Consider the following 22,129-nt stretch of genomic DNA (forward strand, 5'->3'; position numbering starts at 1 on the left):
CTCTATGAAACTGTATATAACAGCTGATTCAACTGACTTTATAATTCTTTTCCACAGACACTGATCGATCAAATATCTATAAAAATATTAATAAGGGTTTAATTAAATGTAATGACAGTTTTCAATGACATTCTCTCATTTATTACTTGCCTATTAAGCTGAGTTTTACTCTTAATTCTCTATAACGCTCACCCCATACTCTTAAAACTAGACATTTAATCATTTGGAAGTGGTTTCAGAAATGTGGATAACTTGCAGTAACTGCACTTAGATGAGATTGCATGGACTGCTATTAAAAAAAAATACGTCTCCTACGGCGATGCCCCTGATATACTGCGGGGAAATGTTTAAAAAGGGCAAGTAATGGCGTAGTAAATAAATATAATCATTTGATGGCTCTAATCGTAACAGAAGCTCTAACACGTATAAAATAAAACTCGCACATCAGAACTTTATTAAATGACAACCTTTTAATTTGTATAGAACATAAAATATTTAATACAAATGTGCTAAATGTTTTAAATTATACTCTTACAGGCCTATCCTCCTTTTTAATTAACCGTTTGTAGAACATTTCAAATGATAGTGTGATATGGTTTTACAGTAATGTCTTTAAATGGTAACACTACATTACTTTAATACATCTTTAATTTTAATGTTTATATTAATTTTACAGTTAGCTATGCAGTGCCAAAATATTAAAATTCTCTTTTTTTAAAATAAATTTACGTTTAAAAACGTGTTCCAATTAATAACTATTACTTAATTCCGAGTTACTCTATGGGTAGATGAATGAGTTTTGGTCTATAATATTTGTCCATTACAATTATGTTATAAGTACAATGGCTAAATGTTTCCTATAAAACAGCTCGTCTACAGTATAAAATAGAAATGTGTGCGTTGTTGTTGATAATGGTTTTTTATTTATAATGTGAAATGAGTACAATGAAGCAATGTTTTCTGTTATCTCAGTAATAAAGCCTTGTGACTGGTGAGACAATCTAATGCTGTTGCAGCAAATAATATACTTTCATATACAGTAGCGCAATAAGTAAAAAGAAATAAATAATCAATGAGGTACCCAGTGATATGAATAGTAAAGGCTTGTTACTGGTGAGACAATGACTTTTTGTTACATTAAATAATAAGTTTTAATTTACTACAGTAAGTAGTGCAGTGAATGAATATTTCCTGGGAATACTCACAACAGCGTTAAAGCCTTGTGACTGACTGTGTGTGATAAAGTAGTAAAGCAATGAGTCCATTATTAAAGCATTATGAGTGGAAAGGCAATATGTAATGCTATTGTTCTATAATTAACCGTACAGTTTTACAATAGTGATATTATTGTGCGTTAGCTTTCGTTTTTATTAAAGCATTTTTCGTTTGAGAAAATCAAAAGAATATTTAACCTGTAAACCAGTATCCAATTAGAGAAATGAATTGCAGGCGAATACATACATATTTACTACATACTTTACCCACAACTGTTTGTGCATTCTTAATTAGCGATAGACATATATTCTACATATTCACTGTAGAATAATGTGTGGTTTCATTAATGTTGACAAGAGGATTTTTTCGAGGAAAGATGAAAACATTAACGTAAGGGACTTTGTACACCAGAACTGTTTATGGAAACAATTAATTAAGTTATAGTTTGACCTACAAATACTCTTACAAAACGAGGTACTGAGTATATACCCTGAACATTTCGTACATAAACATGAGAATATACTTAAAATATGATAAGAGCGTGATTTACAACCATGTAATATACAATAAAAGAAAAATTATACATAAATATAAGGACCCACATTGTATAAATATAATATATTTATATGAACTTTTAATTCAAATGAAAAGATAGTTAAGGCATCCCAGTACTTGGTTAAATGGGATTCATGTATCATTGTAAGTGTCGCCAGATTTATTGTTGTGTTGTGCAGGACAAAGTGGCTCATCCATCCGAGCCGAGCGGCAGAGATAACAAGTTTTCAGGTAATTGTTACTCTCACTGTTCCAATTTATTAATTGCTAACCTTTATCGAAAATGTGACAAATATATAACACATATAAAGTTATAATGAGATACTACATTCATTTGTCTTGCCTGCTCAAAAACATCAAATAAGGTCTTACTAGGTTTTAATTTGAGTTCACCCCCTTAACAGATGAAGGTTAATGGAGATTTGTTTATGTGGCAATAAGGTTTATTCTCCACGAGTTCAGTTTAAATAGCTCTGAAAAATAAAAATATTAGAAACGTTTAGTATAACTGTTTTATGGCAACTAAGCCAATTACATATTATAGTTTATAATATGTAACGAGGAAAATCTTTCAGTATCGCCAAGACGATGGAGAGACTATATTAAATACAATATTTACAGAAACCCGGAGAGTAAAGAGGAATGACTGTTTTGAAATTTATCGTTCAAACTAATACGGCTCTAAGTCAACCAACAAAAAATTATTCTTTCACCGTATACATTTTCGAATTAACACTTGTTGTCTATGTTGGAGCAGGGGAATTATACATGGCTAGAAGGAGATTAAATATATGGATTATTTTATATAGATGAAAATGTCACACTCACTGAAGTTGTATTATTATCTCACACAGCACTGCAATATTGCAAGATTTTCTCCATCTTCTGAACGGATAGTCAAAGGCTCGTCACACTGTGTAATTTGAGTAGAAATATGAAGAATAAAACACAGTTGACAATAATCTGGATCACTTGGCATTGAGGGGAATAAAAGTTTGCAAGAAAAAATCCTCTAAAACACATGTAAACGAGGGTCAAGGGGACAATACCCTTATCTTGGAGTAATCACGCTCAAAGAAACATTTTAAAGACCTTAAAGAAAACAAATGGCAACGATGACATCCGGACGAAAAAATAGTGACTCTCTCATAGAGATGAAATTTATGCACGATTCATAATCAACTGGGGAGAAGCGATAGACGCTTAACTGACGACGCCAGGAGCTTGCCACCTAAATGAGTAGATAGAAATATCTTGAATGCCCTGACCAATCAGGGATGAGCACTTACACACTTCTTATTAGAGAGTGTGTAATATTTTATCCATCTCTATACTGCTAACCAAATGTAGCCCATTGAGAATCTCCATCTATATATAAAAAGCAAGGCAATCATCCAGTTACTCCCTCATCACCAATTCACTAATATTCCGATATCGCAGAAAATTTATATTCGAATCACGTATGCTACATAATTCAAACAGGAGACATGTATTATCCTTCTGTAGATCAAACATCCATATGGATACAAGGGAATTGGAGAATTCCTAGAGGAACTATATTTTGCTTAAAATTTCCTAGAACATGAAATTTTACACATAATTTCTTTATGATATATAGAAAATGAATTGAAATTTTATTAATATAAAATATACGAAGGTGTAGAAATAGAGATATTTGTGACCATAGAAGAAGTATATTTTTGTTTTTCAACTTCCTCAATGCCCGTAATAAAATGAACTTTGACACACACATATCGAACATAGAAAGAAAATATTTATTATGCATATAAGCAACCCAAAGTGACTAAAATAGGTTTAAACTCTTATGATTAACTATATTATTGTTTTTAAACTGCCAGACCGCCGTTACCTTAAAAACCTTACGCGAAAGTAGATTAAAATTTCCGAAAACACTAAAATTTTGACCGAAGTAGATTGTTTAAACCAACGTACTTCTTACTTTCTTGGTCAAGACTAGACAATAGCTACTACGGCACCGGTAAAACTTTGATAGGAAGTAGATATAGCCAGGGATAGTCGCTTTTTGACCTAAGTAAAATTGTCAGACTCAAGTGTGTAGCCTAAATACTTTCTTAATCTGGCCAACAGTGAAAATACTACAACGAACAATAGATGCCAAAGGACAAACGTAAGCACTTTAACCTAGTTAGATTTGTCACACCTTTGTATGGGTATATTTTCCTAATTAGAGCAATACGAATACGCTAATCTAGCACTAATCATACATTTGACCGACAGTAAATAAGTACAATAACCTGAATTAGTCCCATCTTTACCAAAGTAGGCTTTTAATACCATCGCATTATATATTTTCTTAATATTGACACCAATTCAAACCCTATTAGGGCACCAAGAACACTTACACGGAAGAAGATTACACGGGCCGAAATTAGACACATTTTGATTGAATTGGAATTTTTAGACCAAGTATGTATTTATTTATTTGATTGGTGACAAGGCTATCTCTACTTTGGCGTGTGAAATATGAATGATTCCAACTAAAGATGCTTCTTCAACACGCTGAACCTAAAATAAGAGTCCGCTAGTTATACATAAAACTGCAAATAAAAGAAACAAATTAATCTAAAGTGAGATTATATTTTGATATAAAAAGGAGATTTGTTAATATAATACAATGCGGCTACTATCATTCAAAATAGATTATCAAGACATAGCCAGCTGATGGAGAAATATACTACTACCTCGGTGTTTGGTGGAAAACCAATTGAGTTATTAGTGCGTCAATTAATTTGGAGTGCCGATGGCCGAGCGGTCTAAGTCGTTGGACTTTCGGTCTGAGTTAGAGATAGCGCTGGTTCGAATCCTGACTGTGACCGTTACAGTTTTTATCAGTACCATCGACCTTCTACTGTATCGACACTTCACCTTATTCAGTTTGATAGATCCTCGCACAGGCCAGTGGCCCATGAGGACTGACAGAATAAGGCTTAGAAGGGGATCGGCCTCTAATTAAAAAAGTGTTTCGATGAGCCCTGAAGTCGATGATTCTGTTTCATCCACTACAAACTGCTTATGTGTAATTTCTTAGATTGTTCCCGTTAGTGCAGTATCTTCAATTATATATACTTCTGTAGTGTTGTAGATTTAGATTCAGCAACAGAGGCGGATGTTCTGTGCGCTAGTGATATGCAGTTATGGGAACTGAAGATTTTCCTCATACCTTGACCTATCAGGATGCGAGATTTGGCTGCTAGTGGTTGCTTCCAACGAAGGCTACTGTGCAGCGTTGAATCAAGATGAGGCTGGACGGGAAGCTGTGATAGCATATGCTATTAGTCTGTTGACCGTCGAAGAGAAAACTTCTCGTCTACAGAATAGGAAATACGTGGTTGTTTGTAAATCATGATTATTAGACAGTAAGTCACTAAAAGTACACTGAAGAGGGCAGCATACGGATATTATGGCCCGTTTTAGCGTCCAGATGTGGAGGATAACATGCGGTTATGCCATACCTGTGAAGAGATCAATGCCTGCAACATAAAACTGCTGGGTATATTTTCAAAATCCATAATCATATTCGCTGTATATACAGATCCTAATAGTTCATTGTTATTTTATTATTGTAATAATTTAATAATTTTGGTAGCAAACAAATTATTTTAATCCTAAAATTTTACTTTTTGTTTTTAAAAAAGAACTGAAATGATGGCGAACAATTTCAATTCGACTTGTTTTGACAAATTTTTAAATCTGTGCACCATACGACGCTGGTTTATATTGCAAATGCTTAACGTTTGGATATGCGCTTTTCAATTTTCTGCACAATAAAACTATATTTGATAGACCCCAAAATTTTGCCAAGGGGTTTTTGTATTATTAGTTTACTGGTACTTTAAAATAGATTTTACAGGAAAAGCCTTCTTTGGAAAAGCTATAACTCTAATCTTTTCCTCTAAACACATATAGTTGCATGTAAAAATGTTATGTAATTATGATGTTGTCGGACTCTTAGATGCACCGTTGTAGCTGCTAGCCACAGTAAAGTTAACAAAGTAACAGAATGGGGATCTTTATTAACTACAAAGTCCAGAAATAAAGATTAACAAAATAAAGAGGGAAAAGTTTACAATTATAATAATTTACTCTGAAAAAATCAGAGAGCGTTCACTATATGACAATACATTAAAGAACATGTTAGTCTTTCATGGGATATAGCAAAGACGTCGCCAATGTAGATTGTAAAGTTACAAAAATATCGTATATTGAACCCGTTGTCTGGGCTACGGTCTGCAGTGTTTAGTCATAAAACGGCCCTTGTGTTTACAACCTCATGTCAGCCGCGAGTGATGTAAACAGACCGGCCATTATTGTCATTTACGACTCGCTTTATGATATTGATGACCCGGAGAGCAAGCGATTTTATGGTGACATGAATCAGTTTAAAATCATTTCAGTCATGTAAGGTTTTACAAGATTCATTGCTTGTTACATCGTTGTCATCGATTCCATGACATAATTAGAACATTAATATTAGTGGTTTTATTCTCGTGCGTTTCATTGTTTTCATCATTAGTTAATGTTAGCAATATTGCGTTCCTATTATTTTAGGGATAATGCAGTAACACGGTTTAGTTTATATATAGATGGTAAGTAACTCAATAACTCGTTTATTCAACCAAAGTAACACAATTACATGCATTGGTCATGTCAGATAACTCCATACAACAGATTAAAATCGTCAATAAAAATAACTAAAACTACTTAAACTCTTAAGATACTAGGTAAGTTGTAAAAAATTAAAACTGGAAGTGGCCGATACTCAGAGAGTGAGACTGCGATACTCAAAGAGTAACAAATCCGATGTATCCCAAGGCTCTAGTTATCAGCATTGTTCTTTTCCTTGTACATCCATAGAATGTGTGATTCTTTGATGTTTTGTAAATCCATGACATGCAGATGATATGCACTCATACACTCACGCTGATATTATAAATATAAATAATGATATACAAAGTGTAAACTCAGATTTCAATACACTCCTTATATGGTGTAAAGCTCATGGTTTATGCTTAAATATTACTACGTTCAAACCAATTGTTTATGGAACAAGTAGACTTTTAAATACCTTACATTACAATATAATTAACAATCTGGTCATAGATGGTGTTGTGTTGCCATATGAGAAAAATGTTTGGAATCTTGGATTAAGGATTTAAAATAGTTTGTCATTGTCAGATCAAATTATATTTATATACATTATATATATAGGAGAGTCTTTGAATGTCTGTACCAGTTTAAGCGGTCAAGTTTCAATCCATCTATTGTAGTTAGAAAATGTTTGGTATTAATATTGAGTTTTTCCATTATTCGACTATGCTACTATAGCTTATTGTGATATAAACAGTACTTTAGTGGAAAATTAAAAAGATCACAATATGCTTGTATTAGGTTTATATTCAAGCTCAGATTAGAGGAACATGTAATAGGTCACTACAAGCAGTTATGATGGCTAAAACTTCGGGAGCGGTTAGAATACAATATGCTTTCTTTGACTTTTAGCATGTTTAAAATAAAAGAACCAATATATTTATATGAAAAATATACGGTTATGAGAAATTTACGCTTAGGATAAATAAGGTTTGGTAATGTAATAATACAGTTTCCTAGACTGAGAACTCCATGTTGAGTCTTTAAGAAAATTTAACTTCTATAAATATATCTATAATAAAATATCTAGGTGTTGGTAAAATGTAATAACAAATTTATGACCGTCTTTTTTTAAAATTGTGAGTAAGAGAAGATGACCTAAACGTATATCGGGATGATATTTTCACCAAATCACATAAATAGAGTATGTAACATTTTGGGCTATGAATGGCGGAATTCACAATCACTAATCAATTATTATTGGTTTTCAATTACGCAATCTCTAATTCTTTTCTAGATAACATTATCATATTCCTTATAAATGGTATGTTAAAAATGATTATGCTTTTCTCCATACTTGTACAGTAGGTTCTTGATGGTTCAGCTCTTCTTAAATAATTGTGCTGATTAAAAGCAAAATTGAACAGCAACTGATATTTCTTACAGTAATTGAATGCTGCCACTATAAGTAGATGTAATATTTATCTATAAACTTCAATTATAACACGTGGAGTTGCCGGGGTGGATTAATTGTTATACTATATTTGTTCTCGAAATTTATTGAACGTTGAAAGATGGTTCCTTTGCATATTTTACTTAGCTTTTCAGGTCACACCCTGTAAATATATAAAGATCTAGCAAGCAAATTCAACTTCCAGTTTGTCTGATGACACACCGTAACGTCTTTTCTTCATTTACAAGAAGGCAACATTAACCATTTTCTGTGGTAAAGCGTAACCATCAAGTATCCATATTATCTTTCAATTTTGAAGATCTGTGTTTTTCCATATAATTTTTAACTTGTGTACGTAAAGTTACAATATTGATATGTATATATTTTGTTTATGTGGATTAACCTCTATTAGAAATCAATTTAATAATTAACAGGCGTATAATAATAATTATGCATGTACTTTTGATTTTAAAAATAATTAATTTGTACATCTATACACTTAAGAATGAAACAATACCTAAGATTTTCAAGACAAACTTACATCAAATGGAAGGGGAGGAGGTTACTCCATTTTGGAAGCCTCAGGCACCGCTGTCTGATTGGCTGCTCCTGAGAATTTCTAATTTAATGACAAGTTGTCGGCTCAGCAGCGCTACGACTGTAATCTTGTTTCTTTCTGGTTTCAGGAATGACGGAACAGTGAATTTAAGTTTCCCTACTTTCTTAAATTAGAAGGTATTACCTTATCCAAGACTTAGAAGAACGTACTTTATTAAACATTTTGCTATCACTTTTATGTTTTTAACATTTTAACCCTTTACTGAGCATGTTTCCAGTTTATTACATCACCCTGGTTGTGTCTACCAGTACACTTAGATAATTATGATTATCTTAATAGACAATAGATTGTTCTTATACGAAATACAAGAATGTAAGGGGAAATGCGCTTGTATTAATAGAAAATAAATAATATTTAGTGTTGGCTCACTATTATTTTAAATTCAATTACTGCTTATTTAATACTGTTTATCGTTCCCAATACCTGACATATGATATATTGTATAATATATATGTCTTAACATCCACGTACGGCTTGGAAAATAAGATTGGTTTTACTATGCGGTTCCTCATGGTCACAAATCTTTAATTTTGTACAAGAAAGGAATAATGAGATATATATTATTGCATAATTTCTCTGTAAAAACCATTTCAAAATAATAATTTCCATACAAATCTATAATAAATATCAGATCCTATGCATTGATTGTTTAAAACAAATACACGAAATATTTTACAATATTAATAGTAGGTTTTTCAAAGTTTGTAATACTCGCTTCGTTTTGAAGTTTTAAAGGTATTGACATACATCTAATCTATGAATTCTAAACAGTAACAATATGGTACACAAAGTAGTACTGAGAACATTGCGAACATAAGATAGAAGTGGAGTTGCAGCTATACAAGACAAGGACAATGTAGTCAATCAGTAGTACTCTCCTGGGTGCATTCTGTAGTAGATCTGAAAGCTCTGCAACATCCCAATCCTTCTGACTCTAACGAACGCTCTGTAATGATGCTTTATAAAATCGGGTTTATCATCAAGGGTGCTACTGAATATAATATAGTGCTATATATATATATATATATATATATATATATATATATATATATATATATATGTGTACTTATGATAGCTTCAAAACGATCGAACAGTATCGCCAAAATTATTATAATTTTGTTATACCCAATAACCAAACTCAGCTTTATTCTTCATTTGATGTTATTGTAAGTGAAATGTACAGTTAGAATCCAAGCAATAATTGTAGCATTTTTCAGTATTTATCAATCGTCTCCATTTTAACATGTAGTTCCTTTTTAATTAGTCATCATTAAATATATTAAGTGCCCAATCTATTATTTATAAATATGCCAAGGGTTTTGTGCATAGTAATATTCATAATATGGAGTCTCAACCGATTTCAATGTTACGTAATTTAACACAGCTCACTGTAACGGTGTGCATTTACTGTTTTCAAAAAATATTGAGTAATAGATATCCATCCCAATTGCTTTTTAATCTCTAATGTTACTCAAATGGGTAAGATAAGGGTTTAGATTTGCATGTGGTTTAGATCTATTGATAAAGTAAAAAATAACACTTTTTTATCCCAGGAATAGCTATAACTAAATACAAACATCTGTAAAGCTCTTTAAACAATGAAGAGCAATTATGAGTTTATATGTATGAATAATGTAAGTGAGACTGTTTTATCTGTAGTAACGTTTGTGATAAAAAAAAAACTAATGTAAATATTTACGAAACCTTAAGTTTAAACTCAATATAACAAGGACTTATAATTATTGTCAAGTTTAGTACATGTTTTAGGAGCACATAAATCCAAAAAACTAGAAAAACTGCTCTTTTCAGACAATTAAACATACTAGAAAGTTTTAATAGCGTTATGTATCCTTAAAGAAGGAAAGGGAAAATTAGGGAAAACTCTTGTATGTACGATGGCCATTATTATCTGAAATGTATTCGTATAGATCACTTACTGCTTTGGCCACCTTACAGTTGGTGAAACTAGTGTAAATGATATACCATTTAGTTACACTAAATTCCATCAAGATATATGGATAATATTGCAGGAATATCTCTGCCTTTAAAACTTGCAATTCACCTTAACTTAAGCCTAAGGAAATTTGATTTCGTATTGTCTTATAAAATAGTAAGATAGTATATCTGATTTAATAATTGATTTAAATTTTTTAATCGTCATAAAGCCATAATTATTTCAAAAGTTAAGTTTAATTCATTTTATTTACGTCGATTTGTCATATATAAGGACTAAACTACTCTTCATATATATAAGGACTGGAAAATTACTCTCCCTTAAAAACTATGACCTCTCACATTCTCTTCACGATTCGGGTAATACCCAGTAAGTGCAGTGATTTAAGCGTCAATAAAAGCCATTTTGGCTCCAGTCGGGCCATTTGCTGCCTGCCGTTACTCCAGAAACAGTTACCCCATTTAACGTGCACGATATCAACCTTTAATGGCCCTGAGTACAACTGATTCATCCCCTGATTTCCCATCATTACAGAATTTATACAAACCAATCAGGGAGTAAATGAAGTAACAGTTTACAATGTTGTAACAAATTAGTTTCAATGTTATAAGTAAATTGTTCAAAATAAATCAGAAACAGTAAAGAGTTTTTGCTTTTTTTTTTTTTTGTAAAGACACGACAGGACGATTTCTTGTAATAACATCGTGATAAACAAAACTACTTAACAAAAAGTTTTTCTTTAGCATATAGCTAAATGTTTTGCTATTATATATTTTCACATTTTGTATTAAACCTCCCCAATTTACATTACTAATGAAATTATTGCGCTAATATTATATTTATTAATCTATTGAAAATATTAGGGTTTTATATTTTAAAATTATGTGTGATTTAAGTTTCTGTAAAGTAATTTTTTAAACAAGCTACATAGGAAATGTACAGTATTTATGTCATAATATTCGCTGAAATATGTGACTATTAATGGTGGAAAGCTTGTATATTTTTAACAATATTTAGGCTATTTGGCGCATTCCTTCCTATTTCAATTAGGTATTAACCATTAATGATGTAAAGCTGGTATATTATTACCAACATTTAGGCTATTTGGCACATTCCTTCCTATTTAAATTAGGTATTAACCATTTATATAATTGGCTTCGTCAAATATATCCGAAATAGTGTGATATGAACATTGTATATGGTTTTTGGTACGCGGTTTTCCTCCCTCTGCGGTTCATCGTGCTACTATTAACTAGATTCTTAATAATCCTTTGGTCAAGAATGATAGCGCACATTTACTATTTTTTTGTACAGAGTAGTAAAGGAAAACATTGTATTGATAATGGCTGAAGGATGTAATATGGAGACTTATAGGTTGGACAGTAAATTGTTTCTCGGTTGCACCTGGGATACTGCACAAACAATTGTGCAAAAACTCATTGTTTTGTTCTATAAATGCCGAATTCCTCAAAGTATTATTTATTTAATTTGAAAGTGTATGGGTGAAGTACTTTAGCAAGTTTAGATTCCCTTTAGCAATTACTTATTACTCAATACTATCATATTTCAGCATTATGCACTATGCATTTCATTTTATCGTGTTTGTAACCAAGAAATATTTGTAAAAGGTTTTGCAAAATTATATATTATTTTGATCTAGATCTGTGGTTTTTATAATTAAATTTTTTTACTAATATTTAAAATTTAAAGCTATTGGATTTCAAAGGCCAAAATATAGATAGGAAGGCCATAATATTTCTAAACGTTATTTTAATGATAACAATAAATGAGTGCGAGTGATTTCATTGTCACAATTTAGTAATTTATTAAAAAGAATAATGTTCTACATTGGTGTTTGTGATTAAATCATAACGTTTTGCAAAAATCTTTGCTCATAAAAGAATTTATGATCTATAAATGCCAAAATGCAATTCATTAGGGACTAAAAGAATATCCCTCCCCTTCAGACAGAATCAAAAGAAAGATACATATCACATGTGCACCTTATCTCTAAATGTCTAATTAAAGATCCATTATTAGTATAGATGTTTAATTTTCATCACATTGATGGGACAATCCTCAATATTCCATTTTCGGCTTAATATAATTGCCATACTTTTAAACATTTAGAATCACCGTAACGTTGAAACTTAACAAGACAAAATATTTATATTCATATAAGTTCCTTGTAAAAAGTTAATTCAAAAGTATTGCAAACGTATACACTCAATTGTTTAGTTGTATTTTAATGTAACTGAACCATCTGGGCAACAATCTTCATTTCTTAAGAGTTATTGAAATATGAGTAAGAATAAATGTTACTTGATATTTCTTGATAAATTAAACAAGAGTACTAATTTTGAACTATTTTATGCAATACAGGAAATCATTGCTGCCAAAGTTATAATGACCGCCAATTTGAAACGTTTTATTTATTAAAACTCACTAACAATCTCGACCAAAATATGTCTAAATAACACGTTTTTCTGGATCTCTCTGGAACTACAGTTCTTATCGTGTTCACAATTATTCCCTGAATGTTGTACACTACTTAAAATTTTATACGCCTGCTATGTGGATATTGCAGGATATATAAAAAATACGTAAGAATAAACATTATTGTAAATATTTTGCACTATAGTACGTAATAGTAATTTTCAAATGATTAAATGACCGACTTCTGAAAACTTTTACCGTTTATTTATCTGAATATAAACAAATACATATACAAATACATACATACTGAATATAAAAAAATACATATTTGGGTATTTTTTATAGCGACCATATATTATTTGTACTTCGGTGAAGCTTAAGAGATATTGAACAAAGTTATAGAATAAAAGGTGTTTATATTTCTTTTATATTAAAAAGTGTATTGTTTTCTGTCTGTTATGTAGAAATTAGTGGATTAAACAGTGGATTTTTTAGAATGTGAACGTCCAAAATCTTGAAAAGTTTTATTACTTAAGACTGTAAACGAACTCATCCTATATTTGTAACAATATTGCCTTATTTCCAAATTTAGTCTACAAATCTTTTAAGAACTAGTTTTATAACGTTATACGATCGCTATGCACAAATCTTATGAGACGTAACAAAATATGTAAGAATATTGAGAATTCTAAAACACTTTTTAATGAGCTATAATACATATTAGCTGATACATAACGATTTCTTTTCCAAAATTTTAATGACCACTACTTTTAAACCTTAAGAGATATCGAAAAAGAACATAATAACTGTGTATTTATTTATGTATATTAAAAGTGAGATTTGTATTTAACTTGTATAGTTAAAATAATTTTATTTGTTTCTGTGATAGGAATTAGTACGGTTTTTGCTAGAAACGAATGGTTGCTATCTTGAAGTTTTTAATTGGTTAAGGCTTATCTTGGATGAGCAACGAACTCATCTAACATAAGTGTAAGTGCTGTCTTTTTTTGCTGCTGTTCTAAGTTAGGTCTTGACATAAAAAATTACAGCCGCTATAGTGTTTCAAGCTTTTGTTATATTGCATTATCCCATACATAAAAATATAAATATATATTTGGATTATGGTATCTGGTTTTGGATTCTAGGGGGGGTTTGGTGGGGATCTTCGGACCAGGCGCTGTGTGGCGGATGTCTTGTTGCTGATTCGGCTGATAAGGGGGGAGCTGGACTGCCCGTCGCTGCTTTCGCGAGTGGATTTTCGTATACCATCGGGGACTCGTTCGAGGGAGTTGTTTGGGAGGCGCCAATATTCAAGAAACTATGACTTCCATGGTCCACTTGCAAGGATGATGAGGATTGGCAACCGTCACTGCGGCGGGTTGGATCTCTTCCACGACGGGGTTTCGACCATAAGGAGAGGAGTATTGACAGCCGCACAGCAGGACTCTACATGAAGCGTCCTACCGTATCTATTCTTCATTTGTTATTATTATTTTTTTGCATACGTACATATAGTATTTATTGATTGTTATTGTTTTTGTTACTATATATGCATTTTTATCGATTGTTATTATTCTTAGTATATTTTTCAAGTTGTTACATACTTTGCTCGTATTTATATCTGCATGTATTTGGTTGCTGGTATACTTATTGTTTGCTTGTTATAGGTTTGATTTGTAAACATTGGTTTGTCTTTTATTTCTTGCATACGTACAGATAGTATTTATTAATTGTTTTTGTTTTTGTTACTATATATACATATTTATCGCTGTTATTATACTTAGTATACTTTTCAAGTTGTTGCATACTGCTTGTATTTATACTGCTTGCATGCTAGTATTCTGTTACTAGTATATTTAAGTATCTGCATGTTATAGATTTGATTTGTAAACATTGGTTTTGCCGTTGGAATGAAATAAATAAATAAATAAATAAATAAATAAGATATACCAAAATCTCCCGGAAATTCTGTAACGATGGCGATTGCAATATGTTGATAGGTGAAATCTATATAAAATAATTAGCGGTTTTATAAGGTATACTTAGAAATAATTACTTAGTAAGTACAAAAACGTTGGAAAGATTCTGGATTAGTCTTCCAGGTATTTTCGGGTAGAAGCAACTTGTTCCTGGATATCTCTGTTTTTTTAATTTAAAGAAAGTTATGCCAACTGTGAAATAATTACTCTTCTAGAAACCCACGATGTGTTCTCGTATTACGAAATGGTTATTAAAATCACCCAAATATTATTATTTCAGTCTTTGGACATCTTATGTTTGAATAAGCCAACCTCGAAGAGGAAGTAATATCTACCTCTGTGAAAACATACTAAGGAGTACCTTTTCCGTCTCCTGATTCTTATTATATTCCTATATCTTATTTTCTCCTGATAGGATATCTTCCTATCTGATTCCATCTCCTGGAACCTTCACATTTTAAAACTCTATGTACGGTCTAATGCAAATGCTCGTATTTAGAGTGTCTGGGCCTTTGGAAGCTAACGGTGTGTGAATTACTATTTTTGGAAGGTCATGAAATCCCTCTGCTTATGGATTCGTCCTCCCCTAAAAACTTACAATCTTAATATTTTTCTTTTGGAATGTGAGAATTTCCGAATTTGAATTATGTGGTTTCTAAAATACTACAGCCTTCAGATAATTCTAATGTAATAGAGATACCTAACTATGCATGCTACTAAGTTTTAAAACTATACAAGCTCTAAAATACTCATCAACGGAATTGATCTTTCACTAGGAATACCTCTTCTTTGAAAGTTTCTGGTTGTAATGGCCTACCTGACCAACGTCGTTTGCCATTTGAAAGCTAAATAATATTGGAAAATGTTTACCCATGGCAATTTGTGGTCTCTTTTAAAAGTTCCAAGCCATCGTAGCCTGACAAAGGTCCTTAAAAAACCTCCAAAAACAGCAGTTAATATTGATTCGCTCTTGACTTTTAAAAGCCAAACCTACGTTATTAAGTAACCGATATTTATAAACTTAGTATCGTTGCACTTTCTATTTAAATTGCATAACTAAGTGTAATAACTGTATTTTAACAAAGTGTAGTTTTTAACATATTTGCTCTTTAAGTTTATAACTAGCCGCACTTTTGAAAATATAGCTTGTAAACATTTTTCATTTTCTTTAATAATAAGTTATGTAGTTTATAAAACTACTTAGCAGTTTTCAACTAACAAACTGTTCTCAAATTGGAAAATATTTTGTGAAAAATAGAAACTGACTGCTGTTTGTGTTATTATTGATCATTCTGTCCAACCAAGTATATATTAATACTAATAATTTAAATTCAATTGGTGCCTCACTCCAGGTAACATTCAAAGCATCATAGGTGCACTACTCGTAGATTCCATTATGCAAGCTGTGTACTCTACGTTTCAGAGTTGTAATGGAAAAGTTTGTTGCTTCCTGGATTCTTGTCGTCAAAGTGAATTCCTTGATTCAGAAGTTAGACATATCAAACAAAAATTATGCCCAATGTAATTGTAAACTTGCCGAAACTTGTGATCTTAGGGCTTTTAACATTATTTATCCTAATATACAATATTTCTACATTGAAATCTCGATGGATTATAAATTGAATGATTGAATATTAAAAGCAAGTTATGTTTTCTGTCATGCAACCGGGAAACTCTAGCCTTCAGAATGTACAATTACTTTAATTTTATATACCTTAAGATATAAAATTATCAACATTACATTAATTTCATTAATAATATTTTTCGAAATTTTAGAACCGTTCTTGATTGTTGGAATGTAAAGTAGACAGTAATTAATAATAAACTTATACTTTTCAGCCATGCATATGTGATTAAAATTATAAAGAAAGATATCGGAAACATACATTATAACTGACAGGGAAATTGTAAATCCCTGTTTAGACTGCAGGCCATAAAATTAAGCTTAGAACTATCTATGAATGTAGCAATTAAAGTAAACAGGCGTAAAGAAAAAAATGCTCATGGAACAAAACATAACAAAACGTTAAAAATTGTTTAGGTATAAAATAAATGAAACTGGCCTATAATATATATTTTCAAATCTTCAAATAAATATATGTATATAAAAGTCATTTCTCTCACTCGCTTACACACTCATCACTAATTTTTCAAATTCCCGATATCTCAGAAATATAAATGTGTACCACACGTATGTTTCATAACTTGAATATAAAAACATTTCCATAAAGATTATGTCCCTAGCAGTTTAAATGAGGTGGCCAACCCCGAAAGAATTATTTTTCATTTCTTAACTTCTTGATGCCCTGAAAAGATGAAGAGATGATGACAAGAGCAGGAAGCAGGCACTTTTTACTGCAATATGTTTCTTAGAAAATACATTTATATATTTTTATGAGATTTGGGTGTGAGATTATTATGTATAGTTTATGTTTTTAAAAACTCTTTACGGACATTTTGGAACATGAATTTCATTATTTTCTCTACCACTTAGAACACTCCTTGAAATGCTATAAGACCAGTAAGACAAAAATGTTAGTGTAGGTCTCAGAGTATTGTTCGAAATCATAATGTCAGCCAGCAAGTGTCGTACAATTATTGCTCGCTTTTTAAAATGTGATGAAAAAATACTCAATTTCAATATTTATTTTAATTTTCAAAACAAAATTCGTTGAGCCTATGTCTCTCCCTTGAAACATTTACGGGAAATATCATAGAGGGGAGGGAGTGACTCCAAACAAACTAAGTTCTACTTGTAAATAAGTTTGCGGAGAAACCTGGCTACTCAATATAGCTTGCCACTTTCAGTCATGAATATTTTATCTTCCCTACTCTCCAAGTTGTATCTTGTTGTACGAGATTGGTCTAGTTAAGTATAGTCTATAAATGGTATTACTGTAGATGATTTAATCATTTCAATTTATTGAATTAATGCACACCCTAAATATAAGAAATTTTTGAATAATTTGTTTTAGTAAATTTGTAAAGAACATATGGAAGGCCAAATTGTGTATTTCCAATAATATTGGAATGTAGGTATACTACATAATATGATTTAAATCATGTATTTAATTAAATATAGATTTATATTATATAATAAATAAAATATTACTTTTTGTGTTTGGTGATGGAAGTTAACATTTAATCTTAGAGCCTACAATAACTTCCAATACATCCACGTTTCATCCAACAAACGGGACTGCAACGCTGGTAAAGTGAAGGAACAACAGCTAGCTGTGGTTCACAGAACAGAAAAATGTTTTCTCTTGTGTACATGTAACAATATGGTGTTGAAAAATGAACGCTAATTCTTGGTGCTATTTTAATATTCGAATAGTAGTCTTAATTGTGGTAATATTTAATGAGCTATGAATAGCTAATTATTACTCGTTACAGTTTGAGCACGTTAGAATTTCAATATTAACCGTTCAGTAAAGAGCTAATAATAGTAAAAAAAAAACTCTATTGTTGTTTTCTTCTTATTCCTGTTATGAATTTGGTTAAATTTGTGGCAAAAACATTTGTGGCTAACACTAAGTAATTGGATCGGACAGATCAAACCTTTTTAGTGAGGCACTAAAACACCGATAAAGCTTAGATCTTCTCAGATCGGGGTGAGAGGTTTGTAATCGCTCAAACACTGAGCTAGAAAAGATTAATTTGTAAATATTACTCTGGCGAGAGAAGGAGCATAAGAAAAGCAGACAAATGGTCCAGAGGAAATGGAAATTACAAAATAACAAAAGAAAATTATTTGTGAATGACAGCATTTTACAAGTCGTTACGATTTCTAATTATGTAATTTTCCATCATTAGAAAACTTTGCTGATAGCTTTTAGTTTATTTAGACTACTCCGTATATTACCTAGGAGAAATAAAAAGAAGAAGAAAAAGTTGAGAATTCACAAGAACTCACACTCACAAAATCGCGCAGTAAAGTTCAATGAATATCAAAAATAATTACAAACAATTATTGGAATAAGAGTATTTTCAAGTCCACATTAAAAGTATTTTATCTTTACACTTATTTTAATTTGGAACATAACAAATATAACATTCAAGGTTCTTAGTTTATAAAGTAAACAATACGTAATAAATTACGCTATAGAACTCGTAATATTATATTCCCTTTAAATGTTCATTTTATAGGTGGTGAAATTGTTTTATCAGAAAGGAAATTTAAGCCTAATGATGTTATGCCTTAGAAATTTCAATAAACAGACAATTAATATATGTACAATTTAATATTACTGTATTAGGGATGAGATCCTGGATTCCCCGATACCGAGTTCCTTAGCGGTATCAAAGAATCAACTATTTTTGATACCATAACTTTTTTTAGTAGGTTTTAAATACTTTTAAAGTATACTTCAAAGTATTTCATTACTTAAATTACCATTGTAAAGTCACGATTTCATAATTTTACGACTGTCAACCTGAATCTCGAATCCAACGAAGTCTATTCAAGACCCACGGCAGATCGGTAGTACCCAAAGTACCGATCGATAAAATGTGATGTTCTTTATGTATAAAAAATGTATTAGAGAAAATAATTACAGAATTGTTTTTAATAATATATTGTTAACAAGAATACTAAAACAATCCTATTTTTTATCCTATATAAATGGTTTATTTATTACTTACAAACGAACTACTATCGAACTTAGAAACAAGATCAAAGTTCTGTATCAGTATCAAACTCGATTTTTTTATTCTTCCATGGTAAATAAAAACTATATATTTTTTTTAATCAGGCTGTATGCTTATTCCTTAGTAACAAATTGTGTAGGAATTACCGATTTCAGAATCTAGAATCCAGACCCCAATTTTTAAATCTGAATCAGAATAAAAGTTTTTCGAAACGGCCTATAACTTAAAGTTGCAGTATTACTATGTAAAAACATTAGTATAATATTATTAAACTGTATTATAGTATTCTTTGTCGTTCTAAACCTACTCTCAGAAACGTAATTGTTTGATAAGCAAATGTTATTTTAGGTGTGCACATTGCCAGTTTACGTTTTTACTATAGTAAAATTATAAATAATAAATAACGGGAAATGTCCACAAACATGTTGGTTGGACTGGACACACCAATGATCGGGATAGGTAAATATTTTGTAATGCAACTATAGGATGACGGGCCGTGAGAGTGTGTGTGGGAGGTAGAGGGAGTACAAGAGCGGATGATACTACTGTAATCCCCAATATGCAACATTGACCTCCTTTATGATTTTTACAAACAGTTTTCATAAAAGTAAAGCTTAAAAGCCAAACAATGGAATCTATATTATTTATTCATATGATGTATAACGGTAATATGGATTTTGTTATTTGAGCTATATATTTGTTAACTGTATATCTTTCGTAAAACTTTTCTGTGAAAGTGTTTTAAAAATTAGAAAAAAACCTATAATATAACTTTTGCACAGTGAAACAATTTGCCACACTAACACATGATAACTATACCTCAAAAGTTACCAGATGTGTATTAATAAATTACAACACTGTAATGATGATATTTGTAAGTTTAATAAGGAAATAATTATATACAGATTCAAATACTTTTTATGATTATTTAACAGCTTTTACTAAGAAGTTAATTGCTGTATCAAATAATAGGTTTAACCAATTACGTAATTTTCTTGCCAACTTTCAATTTCCTAACCGAAGAGACATACGAATTGTGCACTGTGTGAATCATGCACGATCCATTTACCAATACGTTTTCTAGACAAGATGGTGACAACCATTATAATGAGGGTATAACGTGATTCTCAAGTAAATTCATATGATAAATTTTTTCGCTCGTTTTCACGCTCACAGTAGCTGGCAGAAATAGCCATTTTGCCTGCAAACGATGTGGACGACGACGCCTTCAAGACGACAGTTCAAGGTATCAGTCGTAACCAAGCAACTTGACATCATACAAATCGATTGATACTGTATGTTGTTCAGCTGAGACTTTAAACTCACTGGACTTGCCAGTCATGCTACCACGCTTTATACTTCAGAAATTTGGATCTTCATATAATTTTGTTTCACTTGAACTTAAATGTTAACAAAAAGTGTTAAAGCCACCATTTTCCATGGCACATACGCAGTCGAAAATGTTTTACTGCCACGCATTCTAATGGTTTCTACAGGCATTCCAATTACATTCATTACGTTAAATTTCCCGCATCTCATTCGCAATTACAGTAAATACGTCATAAGTCGTTTGTCGTTTAAATTTGGACACCCGTAGTTATCCCACAGAAGTTGTATTTTCTTACATGGGCAAACCATTGAGCCTATTTCTCTTTCCCAAGACTGACTTACACTCAAACATAATAAACTCAATTTCTTTTAAAAATTAATAATGATCTATCGCAGGTCGTCGTGTACAGCGCTTAATTTTTTTTTTCTTTAGGATAAGCAATATGTTTTCGCTCTACATTTAAGTTTTAAAATATAAAACAACTTATATTGGAAGTATTGAGACTTCGAGGCTACTTTTTATTTATTGTGAAGTATGTTCACAAATCCATATTTTGTAAGATTGGAAATAAGTTTAAAGTGTTTATCTTTGTGCTGTAATACATCTGACTATTCTTATTAAAACGAATGGCTCACCAAATGACGGGGGCTCTTATCCATATTAAAATATCCAAAAGGAAGGAAAATGTCATGCAATTTCACCTGTAAAAATGAGTGTAAATTGATATTTTCTAGGTTTAATTCGTAAAAATATATATTGAGATTAATTTGGTTAGCTGGAGCTTTAGTGTCATTTTTAAAATTTTAAAAGTTATGTCATCTTTATATTGTGTACAAAATACGTAAGTAAGTATAGGCACACAACTTGGACTGAAGTTTATTCTTTTCGTAAGTTTTGGCAACATAAAATTTCGCTTACATGCGAAACTGAACCAGATTAGATAATTTCACTTCAAAAACTATATTTTGAAGTGTGTATAGATAAATTATATACAGAAATCGATACGTGAAAGCTCTATTAAGAGTTTATATTAAATTGATTATGGCTTAACATCGTTTAGGGCATATTTAATCCAACTAGGACTGCTGTTATCCGTTTGAAAATATGGGATTATCTTATTCAATCATATTTCATCCTTAAACTTTGCGTACAACAACTTATTATAAATTACATACAAATCTTAAGCGGCTTTTCAAATTTGATGCATCATGCACAATAGCTTAAACAAGCGATATATGAAATGATCAAACAAGCATGTGTATTGATCAAACTTTTCCTTTCATTCTATATTGTGTAGTGACTGATATAA

This window comes from Homalodisca vitripennis, chromosome 3 (assembly GCF_021130785.1).
Source record: "Homalodisca vitripennis isolate AUS2020 chromosome 3, UT_GWSS_2.1, whole genome shotgun sequence".
In the NCBI taxonomy this organism is placed as follows: Eukaryota; Metazoa; Arthropoda; class Insecta; order Hemiptera; family Cicadellidae; genus Homalodisca; species Homalodisca vitripennis.